The sequence below is a fragment of the Aulonocara stuartgranti genome (genome assembly GCF_965226115.1).
Source record: "Aulonocara stuartgranti genome assembly, chromosome: 9".
In the NCBI taxonomy this organism is placed as follows: domain Eukaryota; kingdom Metazoa; phylum Chordata; class Actinopteri; order Cichliformes; family Cichlidae; genus Aulonocara; species Aulonocara stuartgranti.
The window spans coordinates 19746235-19768291 of NC_138960.1; the positions used below are offsets into that span (position 1 = coordinate 19746235).

General features: G+C 38.7%; 1 long non-coding RNA gene across 3 annotated transcripts in view; it reads right to left on the reverse strand.

Moving 5' to 3' along the window:
* The window catches only part of LOC309714285, a 38505-nt gene extending 16709 nt beyond the window's left edge, over positions 1 to 21796 (reverse strand). For 2 of the 3 annotated variants that reach the window (XR_014278892.1, XR_014278893.1), the window contains exons 1-3: positions 16833 to 21796; positions 8126 to 8352; positions 7425 to 8021 (exon numbers count right to left, since the gene is read on the reverse strand). This is a non-coding gene — a long non-coding RNA (uncharacterized lncRNA). Of the gene's footprint in view, positions 1 to 4806; positions 4852 to 7424; positions 8022 to 8125; positions 8353 to 16832 lie in introns of those variants that run through there. The other variant, XR_014278894.1, reaches the window with a different exon arrangement.
* Positions 21797 to 22057: the final 261 nt, after the last annotated feature.

Here is a 22057-nt window from a genome sequence, read left to right on the forward strand (position 1 = left end):
AGGGGTTATAGAAATAATAAAACTGTTTGTTTGTTGGTTTCGTTTTTTTTTTTTTTTTTTTTTAATCATTATTGAATATTGTGTGAAAAGCCAGGGGGAATTAAGAATCATTTTGGGGCCTGTGTATGTGTGTTGAGAGTGTGTATGTGTGTGTATTTGTATTTTTTTTTTTCTGAGTGAAATAGAGGATGACAGGATGTCATCTTCCTGTGTCCGGTCTGTATGTACTTTCTCTTGGTTCGCCCTTTGGCAACAATGAAGCAAACTACTGATTCATTTTTCAGAAAAAAAAAAGATCAACGTGTGCCACTACAGGTTTCAGGGATGGTATTGGTAAGGCATTTTCTCTTGAAAAATGCCTTTCAACAGAAATGGCTGATTCAGCTTAGATTACTCTATGATATTATAGAGCAAGATTGCCATGTTTTGTTGTACTGCTCTCAGTGTGGTCCAACATTTCCACTGAAATGGAAGTTTGCCAACAAATATGAAACATAAATAAAGCAGAACAAAAGCGTGAAATATAAGACACACACTGTCTTTTTTTTTTTTTTTTTTTGCATATTTGTCCCACTTACATGTACATGTTTCGGATTATCAAAAAATGTTTAATATTAAAAAATGATAACCTGTGTAAATACTGGGAGTAAATAAAAGCTACCCAAACACATCCATTATCCACAAATGGAGAAAACTTAGAACGTTGGTAAACCTTTCCAAAGTTTATGTGACTAAAGCTGAACTTTGTGGAATGTTTGAGTCCTGTTACACTTTTCATAAAACACAGGATAAAAATAAACATCATAACAGCAGTCAGATATGATGGTGGTAGTGCTTGGGACTGGGGCTGCTTTGCTGCTTCAGAACCTGGACAACTTGTCATAATCCACAAGGATCAGTTCATGTCCTGAAGCTCAAGTGCACTTGGATTATGTATCAGGACGATGAACTGAAACAGACGAGCAAGTCCACCAGATGGCCAGAAAACTAGGTTTTACAGTGGCCTAGTCAAAGTCCAGACCTAAATCTGATTGAGATGCTAGGATGTGACCTCAAACTGTCCATTCATGCTCAAAGTCCCCCACAGTGACTGAATTAAAACAATTCTGCAGAGAAGAGTGGGCAGAAATTCCCCTACAGTGATGTGAAAGACCCATTGCCAGTTATCACAAATGCTCCACTACCGTTCTTGTTGCACGGGATGATACAACCAGTTATTAGGTTTAGAGGGTCAATTACTTTTTACAAAGGACCAGGTAAATTTGGTTAACTTTTTTTCCATAATGAATTAAGACATCTTTAATTGTCTAATATCAAAATTTATTTGACAATCTGAAACATGCATGTGTGACAAAAATTCAGAACAAAGAAACTGTGAAGGGGGGGAGTACTTTTTCACAGAACTGCAAACTAATGATTTAACATCACCTCTGTCAGCATTTTCAAAGTGTTTTTCAAAGAATCTACTAATCAGTCTACAGGATACATTTCAATGCAGCATATCACAATGGTAAGAAAGATCTGGGTCACACTGAATTGTTAAACAAGGCGAGAAAAAAAAATATGGGGGCTCCAGACCACAACTGTTCTGTAGCTGGTAATTTGTAGTCTTTATGTTGGTCATGCTGAGAGAACTAAATCTTAAGTAGTAAAAGTTAAAAGCCAGAAAAATGGCATTAATCTACTGTGAAATTATACATACGGCAACTTCACTATGCTATGTTGTAAAGGAACAGTTTCTCATTAGATAAAACGGGATTATCTGTGTTGATATAAAGACACCGACAAGAGGATTGATTTAGCCTTGTGTGTGTGCTAAATACGACGTCACTACAACTGGCTGTTTTATCATCTTACAGTCAAATATATACAGTGGGGCAAAAAAGTATTTAGTCAGCCACTGATTGTGCAAGTTCCCCCACTTAAAATGATGACAGAGGTCAGTAATTTGTACCAGAGGTACACTTCAACTGTGAGAGACAGAATGTGAAAAAAAAATCCATGAATTCACATGGTAGGATTTGTAAAGAATTTATTCGTAAATTAGGGTGGAAAATAAGTATTTGGTCACCTCAAACAAGGAAAATCTCTGGCTCTCACAGACCTGTAACGTCTTCTGTAAGAAGCTTTTCTGTCCCCCACTCGTTACCTGTATGAATGGCACCTGTTTGAACTCATCATCTGTATAAAAGACACCTGTCCACAGCCTCAAACAGTCAGACTCCAAACTCCGCCATGGCCAAGACCAAAGAGCTTTCGAAGGACACCAGGAAAAGTATTGTAGACCTGCACCAGACTGGGAAGAGTGAATCTACAATAGGCAAGCAGCTTGGTGTGAAAAAATCAACTGTGGGAGCAATCATCAGAAAATGGAAGACATACAAGACCACTGATAATCTCCCTCGATCTGGGGCTCCACGCAAGATCTCATCCCGTGGGGTCAAAATGATCATGAGAACGGTGAGCAAAGATCCCAGAACCACACGGGGGGACCTGGTGAATGACCTGCAGAGAGCTGGGACCAAAGTAACAAAGGTCACCATCAGTAACACACTACAACGGCAGGGAATCAAATCCCGCAGTGCCAGACGTGTTCCGCTGCTGAAGCCAGTGCATGTCCAGGCCCGTCTGAAGTTTGCCAGAGAGCACATGGATGATACAGCAGAGGGTTGGGAGAATGTCATGTGGTCAGATGAAACCAAAGTAGAACTTTTTGGTATCAACTCAAATCGTTGTGTTTGGAGGAAGAAGAATACTGAGTTGCATCCCAAGAACACCATACCTACTGTGAAGCATGGGGGTGGAAACATCATGCTATGGGGCTGTTTTTCTGCCAAGGGGACAGGACAACTGATCCGTGTTAAGGACAGAATGAATGGGGCCATGTATCGTGAGATTTTGAGCCAAAACCTCCTTCCATCAGTGAGTACTTTGAAGATGAAACGAGGCTGGGTCTTCCAACATGACAATGATCCAAAACACACCGCCCGGGCAACAAAGGAGTGGCTCCGTAAGAAGCATTTGAAAGTCCTGGAGTGGCCTAGCCAGTCTCCAGACCTCAACCCCATAGAAAATCTGTGGCGGGAGTTGAAAGTCCGTGTTGCTCGGCGACAGCCCCAAAACATCACTGCTCTCAAGAAGATCTGCATGGAGGAATGGGCCAAAATACCAGCTACTGTGTGTGCAAACCTGGTAAAGACCTATAGTAAACGTTTGACCTCTGTTATTGCCAACAAAGGTTATGTTACAAAGTATTGAGTTGTATTTTTGTTATTGACCAAATACTTATTTTCCACCCTGATTTACGAATAAATTCTTTACAAATCCTACCATGTGGATTCATGGATTTTTTTTTTCACATTCTGTCTCTCACAGTTGAAGTGTACGTCTGGTGCAAATTACTGACCTCTGTCATCATTTTAGGTGGGGGAACTTGCACAATCGGTGGCTGACTAAATACTTTTTTGCCCCACTGTACCAATTACATATTTTTTCATACTCCTAAAAAGACAAAACTGCTTTTGTTGTTTTACTGTCCAGGATCCACCAGCATCCATCTCCTTGTGATAAGCTCTTCCTTCCGTTTCATTTGTTTTTCCATTCTGACAAATTTTCCTGTAATGGATTGTCGACATCTTAGAAAGAGCCACAGCCCAAATGTTGAGATATGAATAAAGCTTCATTTTGGGTATTGACTTTACTTCCAGGTTAAAATATTGGGGGGATGTGTGAGTGTATGCATGAATGTAAGACAGAAGTATAGCATGAGGGACAGGGAATCGGCCAAAAGACACTTGGCAGTGTCATTTTCAAAGAGCACAAACATAATTAACTAATCATTCTGGCCGACACGTTACAAATACAGATGTAACTGGCTGTCGATGTGAGTTTGAAATATTCAAAGAGATGAGCTGCAACACATAGTGATACTGTAACAAACACAATCCCAAAACTAATTGGGTCAGTCACTGCTCAAAGAGGCAATTTGGAAAGCAATTACAGCCTCCGGCTTGCTCATGAGTAACTGATAACTGTGCGAAATGTCTGAATCTCATCAAAATAGAGGTTTGCTCCTTTAAAACATGACTTCACAACACCTAATCCATTTCAGCATCACAGGTAAAGCAATGAATGTGCAGATATTTCACCTCCCACTCCTTGAATGAACTCTATTCTGTGGGAATGTGTCGAATCCCATGATCCAATCCCATTATCACCAAAGTATTGCTTCCTCTCTGCATATGATCAAACACTGGATTTGTGCCTCTGAAGTTTCACTCACTGAAACCAACTCCAAAGCGGTTGGAAATTGAGCGTCGGATGTTGAAGGTGAATGAAATTGCTCACATATTCATTGTTGCATAAAGGGGAAAATGGCGATCAGTAGAGAGAGACTTGGTGATACAACATGTGAGTCATTACTATGACTCAGTAATGAATATCATAATTAATGTCAAATTACAATCAAAATTGTATCACAACTTTTTATTAACTTATTTTGCTTTATTTTGTCTGTTTTTTACATTCTAGCATTTATGCATACTCAGTCCACAGGGGTTTTAAAACCTACTCAAAGCAATATCAACTCACTGAACACTTGTTCAACTGCCTATTAATGCAAATATCTAATCAGCAAATCAAATGGCAGGAGCTCAGTGGAGTTAGGTATTTAGACATTGTCAAAATGGTCTGCTCAATTTCAAACTAAACATCATAATGGAGAAAGAAAGGTGATTTAAATAACTTTGTGGCATTGTTGCTGATGCCCAGAGGGCTGGTCTGAGTATTTCAGAAACTGCTATCTTCTGTAGCTTTCCTGCACAACCATCTCTGGGGTTTCTAAAGAATGATCTGAAAAAGAGTAAACATCCAATGAGCAGTAGTTCTCTGTGCAAAAGTGCTAAGCTAAGGCCAGAGGTCTGAAGAGACGGCCCAGACTGCTTCAAGTTGATAAGAAGGCAAAAGTAACTCAAATAACTACTTATTACAACCAAGGAATTCAGAAGAACGTCTCCAAGCACACAGCACATCAAACCTTGAAGCAAATGAGCTATAGCAGCAGAAGACCATACCAGGTGCCATTCCTGTCAGCTAAGAACAGGAAACTGCAATGTTCAAGTGGCAGGATCAGAAATTCATGTAAACAACATTGATCCATCCAACCATGTATCAGTGGTTCACCTGCTGGTGGTGGTATAATGGTGTGGGAGGCACAATTTTGTCCTCTTAGTGTCAACTCAGCATCATTTATATACCTTGGCCTGCCTGAGTGTTGTTGCTGAAAGCTGAAATCAACTTGAGAAAGACAGTGTGTTCACCCCCCTGAAATACCCTCCAGACTCAACAGATTTCAGTCCAACAGAGCATCTTTGGGATGCGGCGGCATGGTGGTGTTTATGTCGCAGATGTGTTGCTGTCAAATGTTTAGCAACTGCTTGATGCTATTATGTCAATATGGACAGATCTTCTGTCTATGTGATGATAAATTAAGAAAGTTCTGGGAGCAAAGGGGGGGGGGGGGTTCGACATGGTACAATCAAGGTGTACCTGAAAAGTAACCAGTTAGTGTATTAAATGTATTAATTTCTGAACAAATGATATCATTTGAAAACAATCACATACATAAATCTCTTTCAGATGTTTAGATCAACAACTATTTGTTATTTGTTTGCTTCTTTGCTTTTTTTATTCTCTCGTGGATATTCTGGACTTCAAAATTAGGGCGTATTGTCAAATGATTTTTTAGACTGACTTGAATACCAGACTTCCATTGTTTAGCTTCAACGCTCTCTGCAACATAAATAACCATAAAGAGAACCTATGTTTTCTGTAGCTGCAGGGAGACGGACACCGTTGTAGCTCTGCAAGCAAAAAATGATTTACAGTTATTTCAATTAACTCTGAGATTCTAATATAGTAGCTGGAGAACAGTGCATTGCCTCGGCTATAAATCAAATGGAATTACAAAGTATAAAACATGCCAAGACTGAACATGGATATACATCCAACTTCGAAATGTGCATCTACAGTATGCATTTGCCATCCATTCTTTCATATACTTCCATTTCCACATCCATCAGTGCATAGCTTGATAAAGATTAGTCACAATGAGTGCTTTGAGTCAGCTAATGCTCAGCTAAATCATTAATTTGCTCCAATTAAAGAGGCAAAAACCTATTTCTGGCTTGCATACTCATTCTTTCAAACAGCTGCGTTATTAGTTGTTGATTAAGTTTGTTTGTGAGCCTCTGTTCATTTGCATTTTTGAAGCTCCTTACAATTTCCAGCCTCCAAAATGCATTCACAGTGAGCCAGCAGATGGCTGCTATTCAGTGTTTATCAAGCAACACTAACTTTTATGTCATTCACTCTGGTCTCCAGAGACTCATTATCAATGCTAGTTAGATGCTAAAAGGCAGTGCAGAGGTTGAACACCTGGCAGCAGAGATGAAATATACAAATAATTCATTGCACATTATAAAAATAAAGCCATAAGAAATATATATATATAGAGGAAAAACATGATAGGTTCTAATGAACACACTGCTGGGTTAAGTTTAATTTATGAAACTTCATTGGTGTAGCTATGGTATAGCTATTCAAGTAAGGATCCCCTACAATTCTGTGAAGTCAATCCTCCTATTGTATTTGTACATCCATTACTTTGGCTTATTTTCTTTCATTGCTAGGCTTTATCAGTGTGTGCTGTCAGGGCCCGGAGCAAAAATGTACTGAAAACCATCAGAATAATTCAATCAGATTGCCCAGAGATCTCATTACAGGGCTGGAGCGGGACACTAAGCATCAGAGTTTCAGTGTTGCCAGCAAAGGCTCTCTGAAGGCGGCGGTTCAGCTGATTGACAGACTGAAGGTTCTTTCAGGGTGAGTTCATAGTTAAATTGCCTCCTGCTCCCCATTCTCTCTATGAGTGTTCTACTCCCCAGCTTTCACATGCTCTGATATCCCCTTTCAAGGCCCTCATGTTGAAGGTTAAAAAAAGAGCAGGCAATGTACATAAAGGTACATTTGATCATGAAAGAATCTTAATTTCATTAAAAATTAAAGGTTTTCAGTATAATGCAAGTTCTTTAAATAATTAATCTCAATAGTACTATGAATAGTGCCCATCTGGCACCAACAATCATGCCACGTACAAAATCACCTCTCTTCTTCATTCTGATGCACATGAACTTCAGCAGATCATCTTGGCCATTTCTAGATGCCTAAATACACCAAGTTGTGGTCAGTTGTGGTCACGTGATTTGCTGGTTATACACTGTGGTAAAGTTCCTTAAAGTTTTTATACTTCATCAAAAAGTAACATATTATCTTTTACCCCCAAATTCATAATACCCGCTTGACTCATAGGACAGCACACACCTTACCATTTACTACAGGCCTTTTATATCACAGAAAAATCTTACCTGGAATGTTTACCCCAAAAATGAAACATCCTGAGAGTTCACATGATTGTTTGATCTTTTCTGCAGGGATCCTGTGGTGCTGAAATGGGGGGAAAGTATTATTTCAAGGGCAAAGAATGAATTGTGCATCGTCAGATAAAAATGAGCTCACTGGCTATACAGTATCTAGCTAACAAATTACAGCTGTCCATTTGAAGCTGTGCTATGAATTTGTAGTGTTCTTTAAATGAACCTAAGAAGCACTATAAGAAAATAAGGCAGTGAAATAGAAATAGCTGATGAATATTTGCAAGATTTTGATTGGAATCAACAGTACAAATGTCTTGGAACCAAGTCTTTAAGACAACAAATGATTGTGTCTGAAAATGGAAAAGTCATTTTCATGGGGTTCTTAGCTATTGTGTCTGGTATAGATGATAAATTCAAAAGCACAGTAGGGGAAACTGAATTCAATAGCACTCTCGTTCATAATCCAAGGTTTGTTCTGTTAGAAAGAAGGTGCTTTGATTGCAGGATTTATACTTCCCTCTGCATTCTTCATGTTTTGGAGCCTTGTGAACCAATTTCTTCTCCTTTCATGTCTTGGAATCAGCAGATCTTATTTCACATGAACAAAGATTGACCAGAAGTCACTAACATAGCCACAAAAGCTGAACTATTTCTTTATTTTTTCTGCCTACTGGTAACATCCATTCACCCACCCATTTGTGCAAGTTTTCTGTAATCCGGGTCACAGTGGTCTTGAGTGTTTTGCAGCAAATGCTGGAGCCTATCCCAGCTGTCACAGGGCAAGAGGTAAGGTCTATCCCAGACGGACTGCCAGTTGGTTCCAGAGTAGTAGCATTTACCCTGTTATTTCAATCATTGTTCAGTCAAGACTGAACTCATATTTTTTCCGCATTTCTTCCTTTGCCTTAAGTTGCTTTTGCTGCCAAAAACAAAGAGCATGAAACTCCTTTCAAGTTCACATTAATGACTGAAGTTCACACAAGTTCACATGCAACTAACAGCATACAGTTATGCTAGTAGCTCTGCAAGGCAACATTCATACCAGAGACCACTAGAGATAGAGATACGAGACTTGGCAACCCCTGGGAACCACAGGTCACTAGGGAAAAATGTGTATTCCCCAACCAGTTGTTAAGTGACTGCAGGAGTTTTCTTGCAGTCACAGTGTAACATTGGTCTCAAAGAGGTTGCTGCACCAAAAAAATCACTGGGATTGCTTTGGTTACCAACAGATTGCTGCAGTACTCCATGTAATAATAGAAGGGGAAGCAAAGAAGAAAATGAATATTGATATCAAAAAGTCAGACATCACAAAAAAAATGATCTATTTGTATATTTTTCATGTTTTTCATGATAGGCTTTTTCACAAATCTGTATTAGTTTCTGCATATTTTCCAGTTTTGTTAAAGAAAAAAAGAAAATGTATGTATATATACTGCAGCATCCTCCCTATGTTGCTTTTAGCTATTGCAAGAACCTCCTCATGTGACAGATGAATGTTTATAATGGGGACACATCTTGCATATATTACATTAAAATAGCAGTGGATGAGAGAAATACGTGTGAAGTTCTCCCAAGCTTCTTTTGCTCTTTGGCTGTACTGTTTAGCTTTTAATGAGCACTTGATCATGTGTCATGTCTTTCTGGCCAGCGAAGAGTAACATGATGAGGAGTGGGAGGAGGTGAATGAGGTCTCCCTAATAATAGCTTCTCTTTTAGATGATGCTGAACATCAGGGACATTTGTAGCCTAGAGATACCTGCTTTTATGTCCAAGGTCAAGAGTTCAAATCGTGCCAGTTCCCACAATTTGGGAGAATCTGCTTGTTGAGGTTGAGTGAGTTAAAGTTAAAGTGCCCTTGAGCAAAACCTTCGGCCATGATCTGCTCTGGTGGGCAATAAGCAGAAGACTGTGGTTGCACCGGGCAGCTCCCAAGTGTAAATATGTGTAACCTTATCAGGGAGAAGCTGTGAACAAGCTTGTGTGCTCAGCAAACATTTCTCTGCATAATTAACGCCTGTAAAAATGAAGTTGGTAGGGTGAGGTCAGCCTGCTGTTACCATCTGTGCAGCAGGATTGGGGGAATCTTTACTGTTGTGAGCACAAAAATCCTCAATCAAATTCACACCGATACTTCCTCTGGACCCTGTGAAGCATTCAAAAGCTCAGGAGATCTCTAAATTCACAGCCATAAAATGTGTTTTCAAATATTTATATGGTTCAGCGCTCGGTTTTGTGAATATGTTTCAGCCCCTGGGTACATCTGCCATGGTGAAATATAGAAAATGTGCAATCCTATTATTGCAAAGTTCCCTTTATGAATCTGAATTTATTCTGTGAGGTTGCACAAACAAGCATCCTGTTTACCTTGGACTTTGATGCTGCAATTTATTTTTCAAAAATCCATTAAATTACCACCTGACACTGCAGTCAAGCATAAAAGATAATGAATAAGGTAAGACTCTTGATCCCAAAGGGAGGGAATTCACACTGCAGCTGTACAAATGCACACTGAATGGAAGGAAAGGATTAAAAAAAAAACATTTGTATGCAAGAAGTACAAAATAACTTTTATTTAGACATATCAATAAAAAGGAAATGCATCATACCTTGTGAGTAATAAATACTGAATATGTTGGAAGGAAGCAGAATAATTGCTAATTTGCATTCATAATCCCTAGACAGGTCACTTTTTAATATACATTATATGGACAAAATTACGAGGCCACCTACATGAGCTGCTCAGCCATGGAAACACATGCCACGAAGCTCCCGGTACACAGTTTTTGTACTGAGGTTAATCCCAGAGGAGATTTGGTTTGTGTCAGCCAAACGGTCTGCCACTTTGTATTGTTAACTGTGAACTGTGGATTATGCAGAAGAGTGTTTTCAAACAAATGTGCAGCCGGAAATGATCAGGTGTGCCGTGGAAGACTATCTGGTTCCACCTGATTAGTACTCTAAGCGTTCAGTGTGAGTAACAGGCAGAACAATTACATTCTCTTCCACTAGAGGGCAGTACAACTACCTGCTCTCATTAAATGGGTTGCCAACTGCCAGTAAAACAGAAGAAGACAATAGTGATGTGTTGGTCGCCAACGAAACAGCTCTTAGAGCCGACTCTATGAAGTGAACGAAGCGAGCGTGGTTTTTTTCTTTCTTTCTCTCACCCTCTTTCTCGCACTTTTTTTCCCACTTCACTCCGCACACGAGCCTTGTGCTTTGCACTGGGAAGGAAAGAGAGAGAAAGAAAGCCAGGGACAACAACGTCACATTAGAAGGGTATAGTAATCATCCACAACTATTTTCAGTTGCAGATGATAAAGGATTCAGAAAGTTTATTCATGCAGGCCCATATGACAGAGAATGTGCATGTTCTTTTTGTTTTCATATTATAATTTATATTTAATTGTGTTGTGGTTTGCAGTGTTTTGTGTTATTTCACTTTAAAACAACCCGAAGAGCCGGTTGGGAGCCAAAAGAGCCAGAAATCCCATCACTAGAAGACAAGAAGAAATTACATAATAGTTGAGCTGCGAGACAATCCAGTGCAATAGCAATAGATAAATATTTGAAAAGAAAAAGTAATCAAGGTGACCTGGGTCCTGGAGAAAATTCCGACCCAGATGGTGGCTCTAGCATGAGTAGTGGTCAGAAGAAAGCAAAAAAGGTATACTGGGGACAATCCGAGCCAATTCCACTATACCACGTGTGCGGTTGAAAATGATCAATTTGCTTTTTGTGACATTTTTTGTTTGGTGGTGTGCCCTGTGATTTTTCTAAAGTGAAATGTGTGCAGTGGCTCCAAAAGGTTGGGAAACTGCTGTAGGTGGTCAAAAATTCAATGAACTCTTTAGAGTGACCTATTCTTTCACAACTGATTGTAAAGACAGACTGCATGCTAGGTGCTCACATTGTAATATGCTGTAATATACACCATTTAGCATGTTAGCATTTTGAAAGACATTCTGGTGTCAGAATAAATATCAAAGGATCGTTAAAGGTGCTTGAATGTGAGAACAATGCATCTAGTAGAGAATACAGAGGCTTCCAAGACTCTATTGAGGATCCATTGTCTGGGCATATCTGTATGCATCAGGTAAATGGTAAATGGCCTGCATTTGTATAGTGCTTTTCTAGTCCATAAGGACCCCAAAGCGCTTCACACTACATTCAGTCATTCACCCATTCACACACACATTCACACACTGTCATTTTTATCTGACAATGCACAAGGTAGTATACGTGTTAAGTGGTCAACCATAACAGCTGTAAAAATACCATAAAAAGTCCTTGAGGTATTGTTGGTATTTAGGAGAAATACACTGGAGTGGTGTAGTTATATATACTATTAAGAGTTTTATCCTGAAAGGTTTTTAACTTTGTCATCTTTAGCCTTAGATTGATGTGGAGGTACAAAACCAAAGCCATCTACAATAGAAAAATGGATGGTGCATGAATGCAAATTAAAAACAATGTAAGCTACTCCACTGTGATACAATACACCAAGAGGCTGATTCTGAATGTGTCATTGTGTCTGCGTCTTTCCCCATTCACATGAACCGAAACTAAATGAAACTATTTTGTTCACTCAGCAGCGAGGCTTAGCCACCGTCTGCTGCTCCAATGCCTCTGCTGCTGGCTCACTTCAATCTGTGCCAGGGGCTTTGTCTGTCCAGGAGATTCACTGCCGGGTACTGAGCCCATCAAGAGAGGCGCTTTATTACAAACAGAGGAAAGTCAGGTCCGAAATAAGGTTTTGAGGCCAAGAAAAGGTGGAGTGGGTTATAGCATAACAAATACATAGGGCTTCACCAGGTTACTATGGTCTCGCCCATATCCAAATATTTATAGTAGAGGTGTCACTCTGCTGCCTTATTTTCAGGATGGTTAACTTAATCAGAATCTATTACTAAACTTCTCTCTTTCTATTGAGGCTTTTGCATTGTAGGCCTTTATGTGTAACATCTGAGAGGGATTTGTTGTTTGTAACTGCAATCTTAGTTAATAATTATTAAGTTTCCATTCATTATCCTGTTTGGAAATTCTCTTTGTGTCTGTGGCAACTGTGACATAAATACAACCACAAATGGGGCAAACATTAAACAACAACCCTCTCCACAAACAGATGATAAAAAAGAATTAGTGTTTGTCTGTCCACTCCAAACTGTTTGAAAAAAATGATTGCTGTCCTGCAAATGACCCTTGTGTCTGAATTAGTTATCATATCAGCTAATTGCTTTTCAATTAGCAAAACGGGTGTTCTTCCCAAGTCTTGTGGGAAAACAAAAAGCAACAATAAGTACAGCTGCAGTGACAGTGACAGTTTGAAACCATCATTTCCAAGGTCATATTACCGAGTGGGCAACTTGGCAAGCTCCCATTAAAAAATCCCACAGATTCACTGTTAGTCAGTGAATCCCACAGATTCGCTGACTAAGTAGCAACAAACATCACAATTTTGCCGCATGCAGATCCAACAAATCCAGCATTATTACAGGGCCTAGTGTTAGTTTATTAAGATTATTAAATATTGCCAAAGAACTTCTTGGCCAAAGCAACCTCAAGCCAGTCAGGTCCACAATTCTCATTAAATAAACAGGAAATTGTTGTTTTAACTTTAGGCTTTTCACATATCACACATATGACATATGCTGTTTTAAATATTGAGCTCTAAAATAAAATAATTAGCGTTTCCTGTTGTTTCCATTCTTAAAGATAAGCTATGCTTACAGGCTTTCACCTTATTGCAAGAGAGCAGTATCAGCTCATCTAATACTCAGAACATATACTCATTGTATATGCATACTTTTACAATGATGACCTTTTATTTTGGATATATAAAACAAACAAACCAATATGTTCATATACATATGTATACACACATACCTGCACATACATGTACAAATATGTATACAAATACACACATATATGTACGCAAACAAAATCCACTAAATCTACATGACATGAAATAACAATCCAATCATCAAGTATAAAATTAAGTAGGAAGACGTATGTTTATACTCATTAACCTCTGACTTGTGCTCAATACACTATCGATTTACCATGTGCATCATTTCCTCCAATTCTCCTTAGAACTTGCATATACCTGCCCCATGAAAAAGGGAGAAAAAGTCTGTGTATACATGTGTGTATACAATGATAGACATAATACAGATATAATTTGAAGAATTATTTATAGTATCAGTCAGTATCAATCAATTTTATACAGTATTCTATCAAAAGCAGGTTTCTTCGACAAGCTAGTTGTAGTGTAATAGGGGGGCTGAAAGGATCAGAGCTTACCTAATTACTTGCCTTCCTTTCTAAGGATTGCTGGCTGTGTACATAATAAATAAGGCTTGTTAACCTTGCAACATCACTGACAGATTTGCCTAATTTAAATGTCAACACAAAGGTCCGTTTTTACTAAAACTCATTAAATGTGAGTATTTACAACAGGTAGACGTGTAAAATGCTACAGAGCTGAAAAATTGACATATGATAGTGATGATAGTTCTTTTCCAGTGCCGATTGAACAAATTTCTACCATTTCAAAATTCTAAAGTCATGAAGACTTCCTGGTACCACTGGATATTATCAGCGATTCTCTCTAAAGTAATGATTTCATTTCATTAGCTCTATAATTAACAAGATAATCCCTGTGTTTGGCAGTCACATGTCGCAACTACAATATTAATCCAATTCTGCAATAATCCTGATGTTATCTAGGTGAATAAACAAATTAGCTGGAACATCTGTCAGCTAATAAGTAGTGCCAATTAGAGCTCTATTTACAATTACTATCAGTGTTGGTTCTTTACTTAAGCCAAGCAGCAGATGTAATATACACTCCCCAGACATTTTATTAGGAACACCTTGCTAGTAATGGATTAGATCCCTGTTGTTTTCGAAACTGCCTTAATTCTTAACAGCACAGGTTCAAGAAGGTGTTGGAAAAAAATCCATTGACATTTTGGTCCCCATTGACATGACACCATCGCACAGCTGCTGCAAATTTGCCAGTTGTGTACTCTGTGATGTGAATCTCCTGCTCCACCGCATCGTGAAAGGTACTTCGCCAGACTGGGATCTGGTGACTGTAAAGTGTGCCAGGAAAATATTCAGCACATGATTACACCACCAACAACAGCCTAAACAGATGATACAAGGTAAGATGGATCCATACTTTCATGTTGTTTCCACCAAATTCTAAACCTTCTATCTGACTATCATAGGAAAGACCAAGTATGGGACAGAGTATGGTCTTCTGCTGCTGTAGTACATCTGCTTCAAAGTCTGACAAAGTTGTGCATTCAGAGATGCTCTTCTGCATGCCTTGGATGTAACTAGTGGTTATTTGAGTTACTCTTGCTTTCCCATCAGCTCAAAGCAATCTGGCCATTCTCCTCTGACCTCTGATATCAACAAGGCATTTTTGCCCTGATAACTGCTGCTCTTTGTACCATCCATTTAGCACCAACAACCAAATAACATTGAAAGTCAATTAAATAACCTCGCTTCCCCTTCCTGATGATTGGCTTGGACTTGGCTTGAACAGGACATCTTGACCATATTTATATGCCTAAATGCATTGGGCTGCTGCCATGTCATTAGCTAATTGGATATCCCTTAATCCCTTAATAGTTGAACAGGTGGAAGCAGTTGGATTGGTGAATAGAACAAAGTGAATGTTCATACCCATCATTAAAAGCATCAACTCAGGTCATTTCTGTGGAGTTGATGTAAATTTCTCTACTCATGCAAATTGCCTTAAAAAGAAAATGAAGCCTTCAGGGTGATTACCTGTACAAACTGCATTAGATATTTGACCCATCAAAGGGCAATCTATGGTAACTGGAAAATGAAATATAAAATACATATTTTTTCTTATGCACATTAATCAAGAAAACACATATATTTCCATCACGTTGAGATTAGTTGCCTGTGGTGCTTTCTCGAGGAAGGAAATTGCTTCTTAATTGAGTTTTCCTGCCAAAGAGGAGGGTCCACAGCAAAGCTAGAGATTGTAGTTGTTTTATACTTTAGACGTTTAAGGGAATCACACAGCTTCAAGTGGCTGTATTGGGAAAAATATTAGTAAAAGTAAACAACAAAACAGGTGGATTGCAATTAGGGATGGGTATCATTTAGGTTTTATCCGATACCGGTGCCAGACCGGTACTTTTGAAACGGTGCCGGTGCTTAAACAGTGCTCGAACTGGTGCTTAAAGAATGGAAAACACGAAGTCAATTATATCTTTAATATATAAACAACTTATGGATTTAAATGTCCATTCAGTTGTTAAAATTAGGAGGGCTTGGGAGCGGGAGTTAGGAGTAATTTGTTCGGATCAGCAATGGGAGAAAGCAGTATCCAATGTCCGTTATAGTAGTGTGAGAGATGTCATGCCACCCCATGTGACCTAGGTCATATGTTCTTTCTGTGCCCAAGACTCCATGGCTTCTGGAGTCAGTATTCAGTTATTCTTTCCAAGGCTCTTGGGACCCAAATCTGCATGGACCCTTTTCTAGCTGTTTTTGGGCTTCCAGTCAACACTGGTCTAACCAACCCTACACACTTTAAAATATTAGCCTTTACATCACTTTTGGCTAGACATTGCATCTTACTCCTTTGGAAATCTTCAAAGCCACCTTCAGTTTATTTTTGGTTTAGAGATGTGATGTCATTTCTTAAATCGCAAAAAGATAGGCCTTGTGGCGAAGGGCAAATACAGAGAATTTTATCGTATCTGGGGCCCCTTTGTAAACTAAACTAAGTCATTAAACGCTCTACCAGCTGATTAATATCACCCCCCCCCCCCCTTTTTGTGTGTGTGTGTTTTGGGGTTTGTTGTTTGTTTTGGGTTTCTTCTTAGGTTTTGTTTTGTTTGTTTGTTTGTTCTTTCAATTTTATTTAATTGTGTGTGTATTATTGTATCTGTTCATGTAAGAAAAACTAACAAATATGTGAGGGGAACAGATTGTATTGTCATTGTAAACTAATGTACACTTGTCTCTCAATAAAAATATGAAAAAAAAGAAAGAATGGAAAACACAAACTTTGTCCAAAAACCTCTCATGTTTAGCGGGTTTTTTTGTAAAAAGATAACAATGTTACTCTTTTCTGCAGCTATAGGGCATATATGGTATCACTCTTGGCTGGAAGCAGTGCTTAAACAACGGAAAAAACACAAGCTTTGTCATGTTTGGCTGTTTTCCACTTTTTCTTTGGTCATTTAGCCTTTTTGGCCAGGGTGAAGGGAGTATCTACCATCAAACAAGAAGACAGCCGCATGTAACTACGACGGTGTTTCCTAGTTCACCTTACATGCATTAATTTAATAACGTGGTTAGCCTACTCAATGTAAATTACACAAACAACATTAAGCTACTCACCCAGAGAAGAACGGCTGCTGCTGCCATCATCATCCGTCATCATTTCTGCTACACTGGCAGGGCTAGGGGCCCGGACTCTCCTCTTCGGGTTCTTGGGGGATGTTGCTAACTCCGGGTCGCTAACAGGCACCACACCCGCAGTAGATGTGCTCGGTGTGAGGTCTTGCAGCAAGCTATCAAAAACGGTGCATTTCTCGGCTTTTAAAAAAAACGCTGTGCGTCGCCAGGTGTTTCATCATATTCGAGGTGTTACCGCTTCGCCTTGGCCATTTTTAATCTGTAGCTCTGCTCTAACAAAACGTACGTACCTGGGCCCGCCTACTATCCTTGGAAAGGTAAAATGATTGGCTAGAATCCAAAGTGTATGACATCTCAGGGGAAAAAAGCACCGAAATAAAGCACCGAAATGTGTGCTGCTTTTCGGTCTGGTTACTACCATTTATGTCAGAACCCGGTACCCATCCCTATTTGCAATAGCATGTTTTCTGTTGTCTTTCAGCTAAATCAAATTATTTCATTCATTAATGATATGTTGTCAATAATTAATGGAATATTTCTGTGGCGGTTAGCTTTAAAGTAATAACTTTTGTATTTGAAAAGTGCATTGCTATGAAGCATCTAATGAGCCCAATCATTCATGATTTGATGGAAAAATAATTAAAGATTTATTTTCTTCATTATGCGGCCTCTGACTGTTCAGTAAACAACAAAAACCTTCCTAAATACTTTTGAAATCATGCTCCGCGTTGAGCATTTCTCCCTTGTCACAACACAGAGGCGACATGTGTTTCCTCACTCAGAAAATCCCTTCCTCAGGAGTCTGCTAACACCTTCTATCACACACCATCAGCAGGATGTTTATTTTCCAACACCCTGCTGCTGATTGTGCCGTGGGCGATTTAATAAGCTGAGAGAAATTGACTTTGCAGGGTTTGATGCTTCACCTCAGTGAGGTTAGCTATACGGAGTACGCATTATTGGTGCCGGTGTGAGCATTTGCTATTCAATGGGTTCGGCTGATGCATAGAACAAAAATGGTTACCTGGTGGCTCAGCTGCTGCAACTCTCCTCAGATGCTTGATTGCAGCAATCTCCCATGTCTGCTTGTAATCACACATCAAGCTGTGTACACGCAACAATTTGTATATGACAGAGTGCACAGTGTGACGTATAGGACAACACCTGAGAACATTGAAGGAATTAATATATCAAATTTGTGAAGAAAAACAGGAACCATAGAAAATATTTTTATAGAAAAGGAGTCAGTCAGTAAACAAGAGTTTGTCATTTTTTTCTTGCAAGTGTAGCACCTCTGGTATTAAAGCACATGTATGAGTTAAAGAAAAACTTTCTATAAACCTATTTTTATTAAAAAAAAAAAAATACACCAGGGTGGACAGAAAGGCATACAGATACAAATGTTACCATGAGAAACTGTTTTCAGCTTGGTAACTGCAGTGGCCCTGAGAAAATACAAGTTTTAATACAAAAGTGTATACAAATAAAGTTGAAATTAAAAAAGTTGGATAAAAACAAAATAATATAAAACATGTTTTTGGGAAACAATAATAAAACAGAATAGCTGTTGAAGTGACAGAAACCAAAGCACTTGAAGCACTGAGACACGCTTAAAAAAGTTGAGGATTCATTCCTGTTGTGAGGAAAAAAAAGATACAAGGTAATGTGTTTTTAATTGCATGAGATATATAATACTTTAGAAACATCTTTGCTATTAGCTATTATTGCTAATCTGCTTGCCTATTAATTAGATTATCAGTTCCACTTGCACTTGGAAAATGGTAACACAGTTTACAGTGTGAATATGGACAGTATTTTTATTTTTATTGCACAAAAGGCCAAGAGCGCGATGGTGAAGTGCAAACTACATACAAGACAGAAACATCTCCACTGTGCTTCTGAATCAGAATCAGAATCAGAATGGGTTTATTGCCAGATGTTGAGGTTTACAACATTAGGAAATTGCTGCGGTGCTTCAGTGCAGACAATAAGAATTAAAGTGCTATGTAGAAAGAAAGATATGTGCATGAGATATACATGAGATATACATCTCATGTATATCTCATTCTAACACAACTCCAGCTCCAAATCCAGTATCTGCACAGACAGCTTGTTAACACTAAGCTAGCAAAGAACCCACAGTGATGCTAAAGCTGAGTGAATGCCGACCCCAGCCCAGGAGGCCGACCCTGAACTTCAACAGGTAACAAAGAGATGAGCAGTTAGGATGAAATCTCCATTTCTGCCTGTTCATGTTTCTAAGGTAGATCACTGTTACTCGCTTTAAAGTGGCAGTGGGCAGTGCTTGGCGCTGTTGGATTTGTGCTCTTAACTAAATAGTAAGAGAAAGCTCATATATATGTCCTGATTAGGATAGGGATTTGTGTTGGTGTGTGGGACTGTAGGTAGGTTTATATTGTCAAATGGTTTGAGGTCATTTTAGAGAAATGTAAAAATAACGTAATGACTAGTGTAGTAAATTACTTTCTCCTGGGAGTAATTAAGTAACATAGTGGACTGTTTTTAAGGAAGGTTTTCTGTGTTAGTGTGCAGTATTTTTTTAAATTTACTATTATTAATGACCCCAACACTGATTACAACAAATGCACAAATGTTTGACCACACAGCATGCAATTAATTTTTTTGTAACGTCTTTGATATTATGCTTAGTGAGAGTGGTGACTCTAAAAGCAGAGCCAATGAGAATCGATAAGGAACAAATAGATAAGTGATATCGATAACAGAATCATAATTGCTAATTTCTTATCAGTTCTCATCCCTACTAATAATGTAACTTCACCACTTGGTTCATCACATTAGTGTTTCACCAAAAGACACTTTTGTTGTGTCTTATGAGATTTTTTTTTCTTTTTTGTGAGCTTTCCTGTGTTGTTTTTTTTTTTTTTATCTATGTCTGCTGTTTTATACCGCTTCTGTTGTGTTTTGTGTTGTGGTAAATTTCAACCAAATGTTACCAGTATTGTATCTTTCTTACAAATGCAAATGAAGAGACTTTTTGTAATGACTGATGAGTTTTTGGTGCTGCAAACCGAATAATAAAAATGTTGCTTTAATTTGTTTCCAATATATTTTGTTCTGTCATGTTGTAGCTACAATACAATGTTTATTTAACTTGAATTCCTTCCCATAACTTTTGCCTTCTACAAAATTTTTTGACCTAAACTTATGTGTTAAACCAACAAATGGCCTGATCTTTGAAGTTTTCTGACATATATAGTTCTTTTCTTTAATTTAGTGGGCAAAATTTTCCATATACTCATTGCTTTTATAATTTGCTGTCAAATTACTTTCCCATTGACTTTTGCATTAATTGAGGGTGCCATTTCTTACCCATCTCCATTTTTTCCACTGCTTCCCTAAGGACACAATTTATAGAATAACCTTTAACGGAAATTACTTTGAGTATTTAAATTTTGGGGGTATGACTTTTTCATTTTCTCACATAATTGTGGAAGGATATTGGCCCGCTTTTTTTTTACAATGTTGCTTTGGTTCATTAAAGTTTGTGGGCATTCATGTACAATTCTATGTCACAGTATTTCAGTCAGGTTGAGCTTTGGACTTTGGGTCATTGCAACAAGTGTTGCCAACTCCTCAGTAAGGAAAATCGCTATTGGCTGTCCTAAAAGTTGCTAAATGACGTCATCGCCTAATTTGCACAATTGGTCATGCTAATATAATTGTAACCTACATTGTTGGAGAGAGAAATAACATCGTGGAAGAGACATAAAGTGAGTAAAAAACATCCTAAATGCATTTACAGTTTATTTAGAATTACGAATTAAATTTATTTTAGCAATTATTGTTTTTTGTAATGTCACAATTCCAACCCTGCTCCTTTTATCCGGGCTTGGACCGGCAAAAGTGACCCGAAATAGGCACTCTGGTGTAGTTACTTTGTGTGTGTGTGTGTTTATAAGTAGTTTTAAACCTTGTGACCCACAAAACAGCATAACAGTAAAAGAAGAACTGACTGCGTTACAGTCGGTGCAGGAGCAGCGGCTTCGCTCATGCGCGATTCATTTGCAGTTCGGACGCATAGGTGTGAACATCTCCTGCCCTGATAGCTAGTGATGTGCGATACCACTGATTTCCTTTCCGATCCGATACCAAGTAATATTCAGGGTGGTATCGACGATACTGATCCGATACCAATACTTTGTACAAAAACGGATTTTATTTATTGTATCTCAAATTATAGCGTCATAATGATTACAGGACATCAGATTACTTGTTCTTATCACTTAATAATGCAGAGTTCATCATATAGAAATAAAAAAACTAAAGTTGTGCGCTATTTGAACACCTTGCCTGCCTGCAGCACTCTCCGTGAGCGACTCACCCTAGCAGCACCTGTCCCTCTCCTCCTCTTCAGTTCGCCTCAACATACGCTCGTCATATTCTGTGATATGATTTACTCTGAGGTGTTTGACAAGGTTAGTGATGTTGCCACAACCATACATGCCAACCCTGCTGATTTTTCCGGGAGAATCCCACCTTTCTCCAGATTTTCCACCCGGACAACAAAGTTGAAAAACCATATCGCAGAATTCATAGCGCAGCCCAGCCAATTCCAGTCTCCAACAATGACGGCAGCTACTTAGTTCTAATATCACTCTTATTTCTCTTTCTGGGTCGCAAAAAAACTTTTAACATATTTTCAGGTGAGAATGTAGCTGTGTAAACTTCAAATATCTGAGCCGACCGACACATCGTCTTCAAACCCCCGCGGTCTTTCACCACTCGGGTTAAACATGATATATAAGTCACTTTGATAACTTAAAAATGTTATTGTTTGGCTTTCTTAGTGTTGTATTTGTTCGTGAGCAAATCGGTTTGGCTGAGATTAAAGTTATTAGATTAGATTAAATTAAATTAAACTTTATTAATCCCTCGGGAGGGTTCCTCCGGGGTTTTCACACAGCTGAATAAACGTCAAACAGAAAACTGATTAAATAGAAGTGTGAGACGGTCGAGAGTTTACGTCAGTATCCTGTTATATTTTAGATAGCAAGGAGCACACGGCTGAGTTTCACTCCACCGAGGGAACTCATGACGTACTACCCGGCTTTCTTTAGACCGCGAAGGCTGGTCCTTAGGTGGAAGCAGCCTCTGAATTTGGACACTCCCGCTGTTTCCGGGCCGGCCAATAATAACGGTGACATTTAACATATTTTATCCGATAA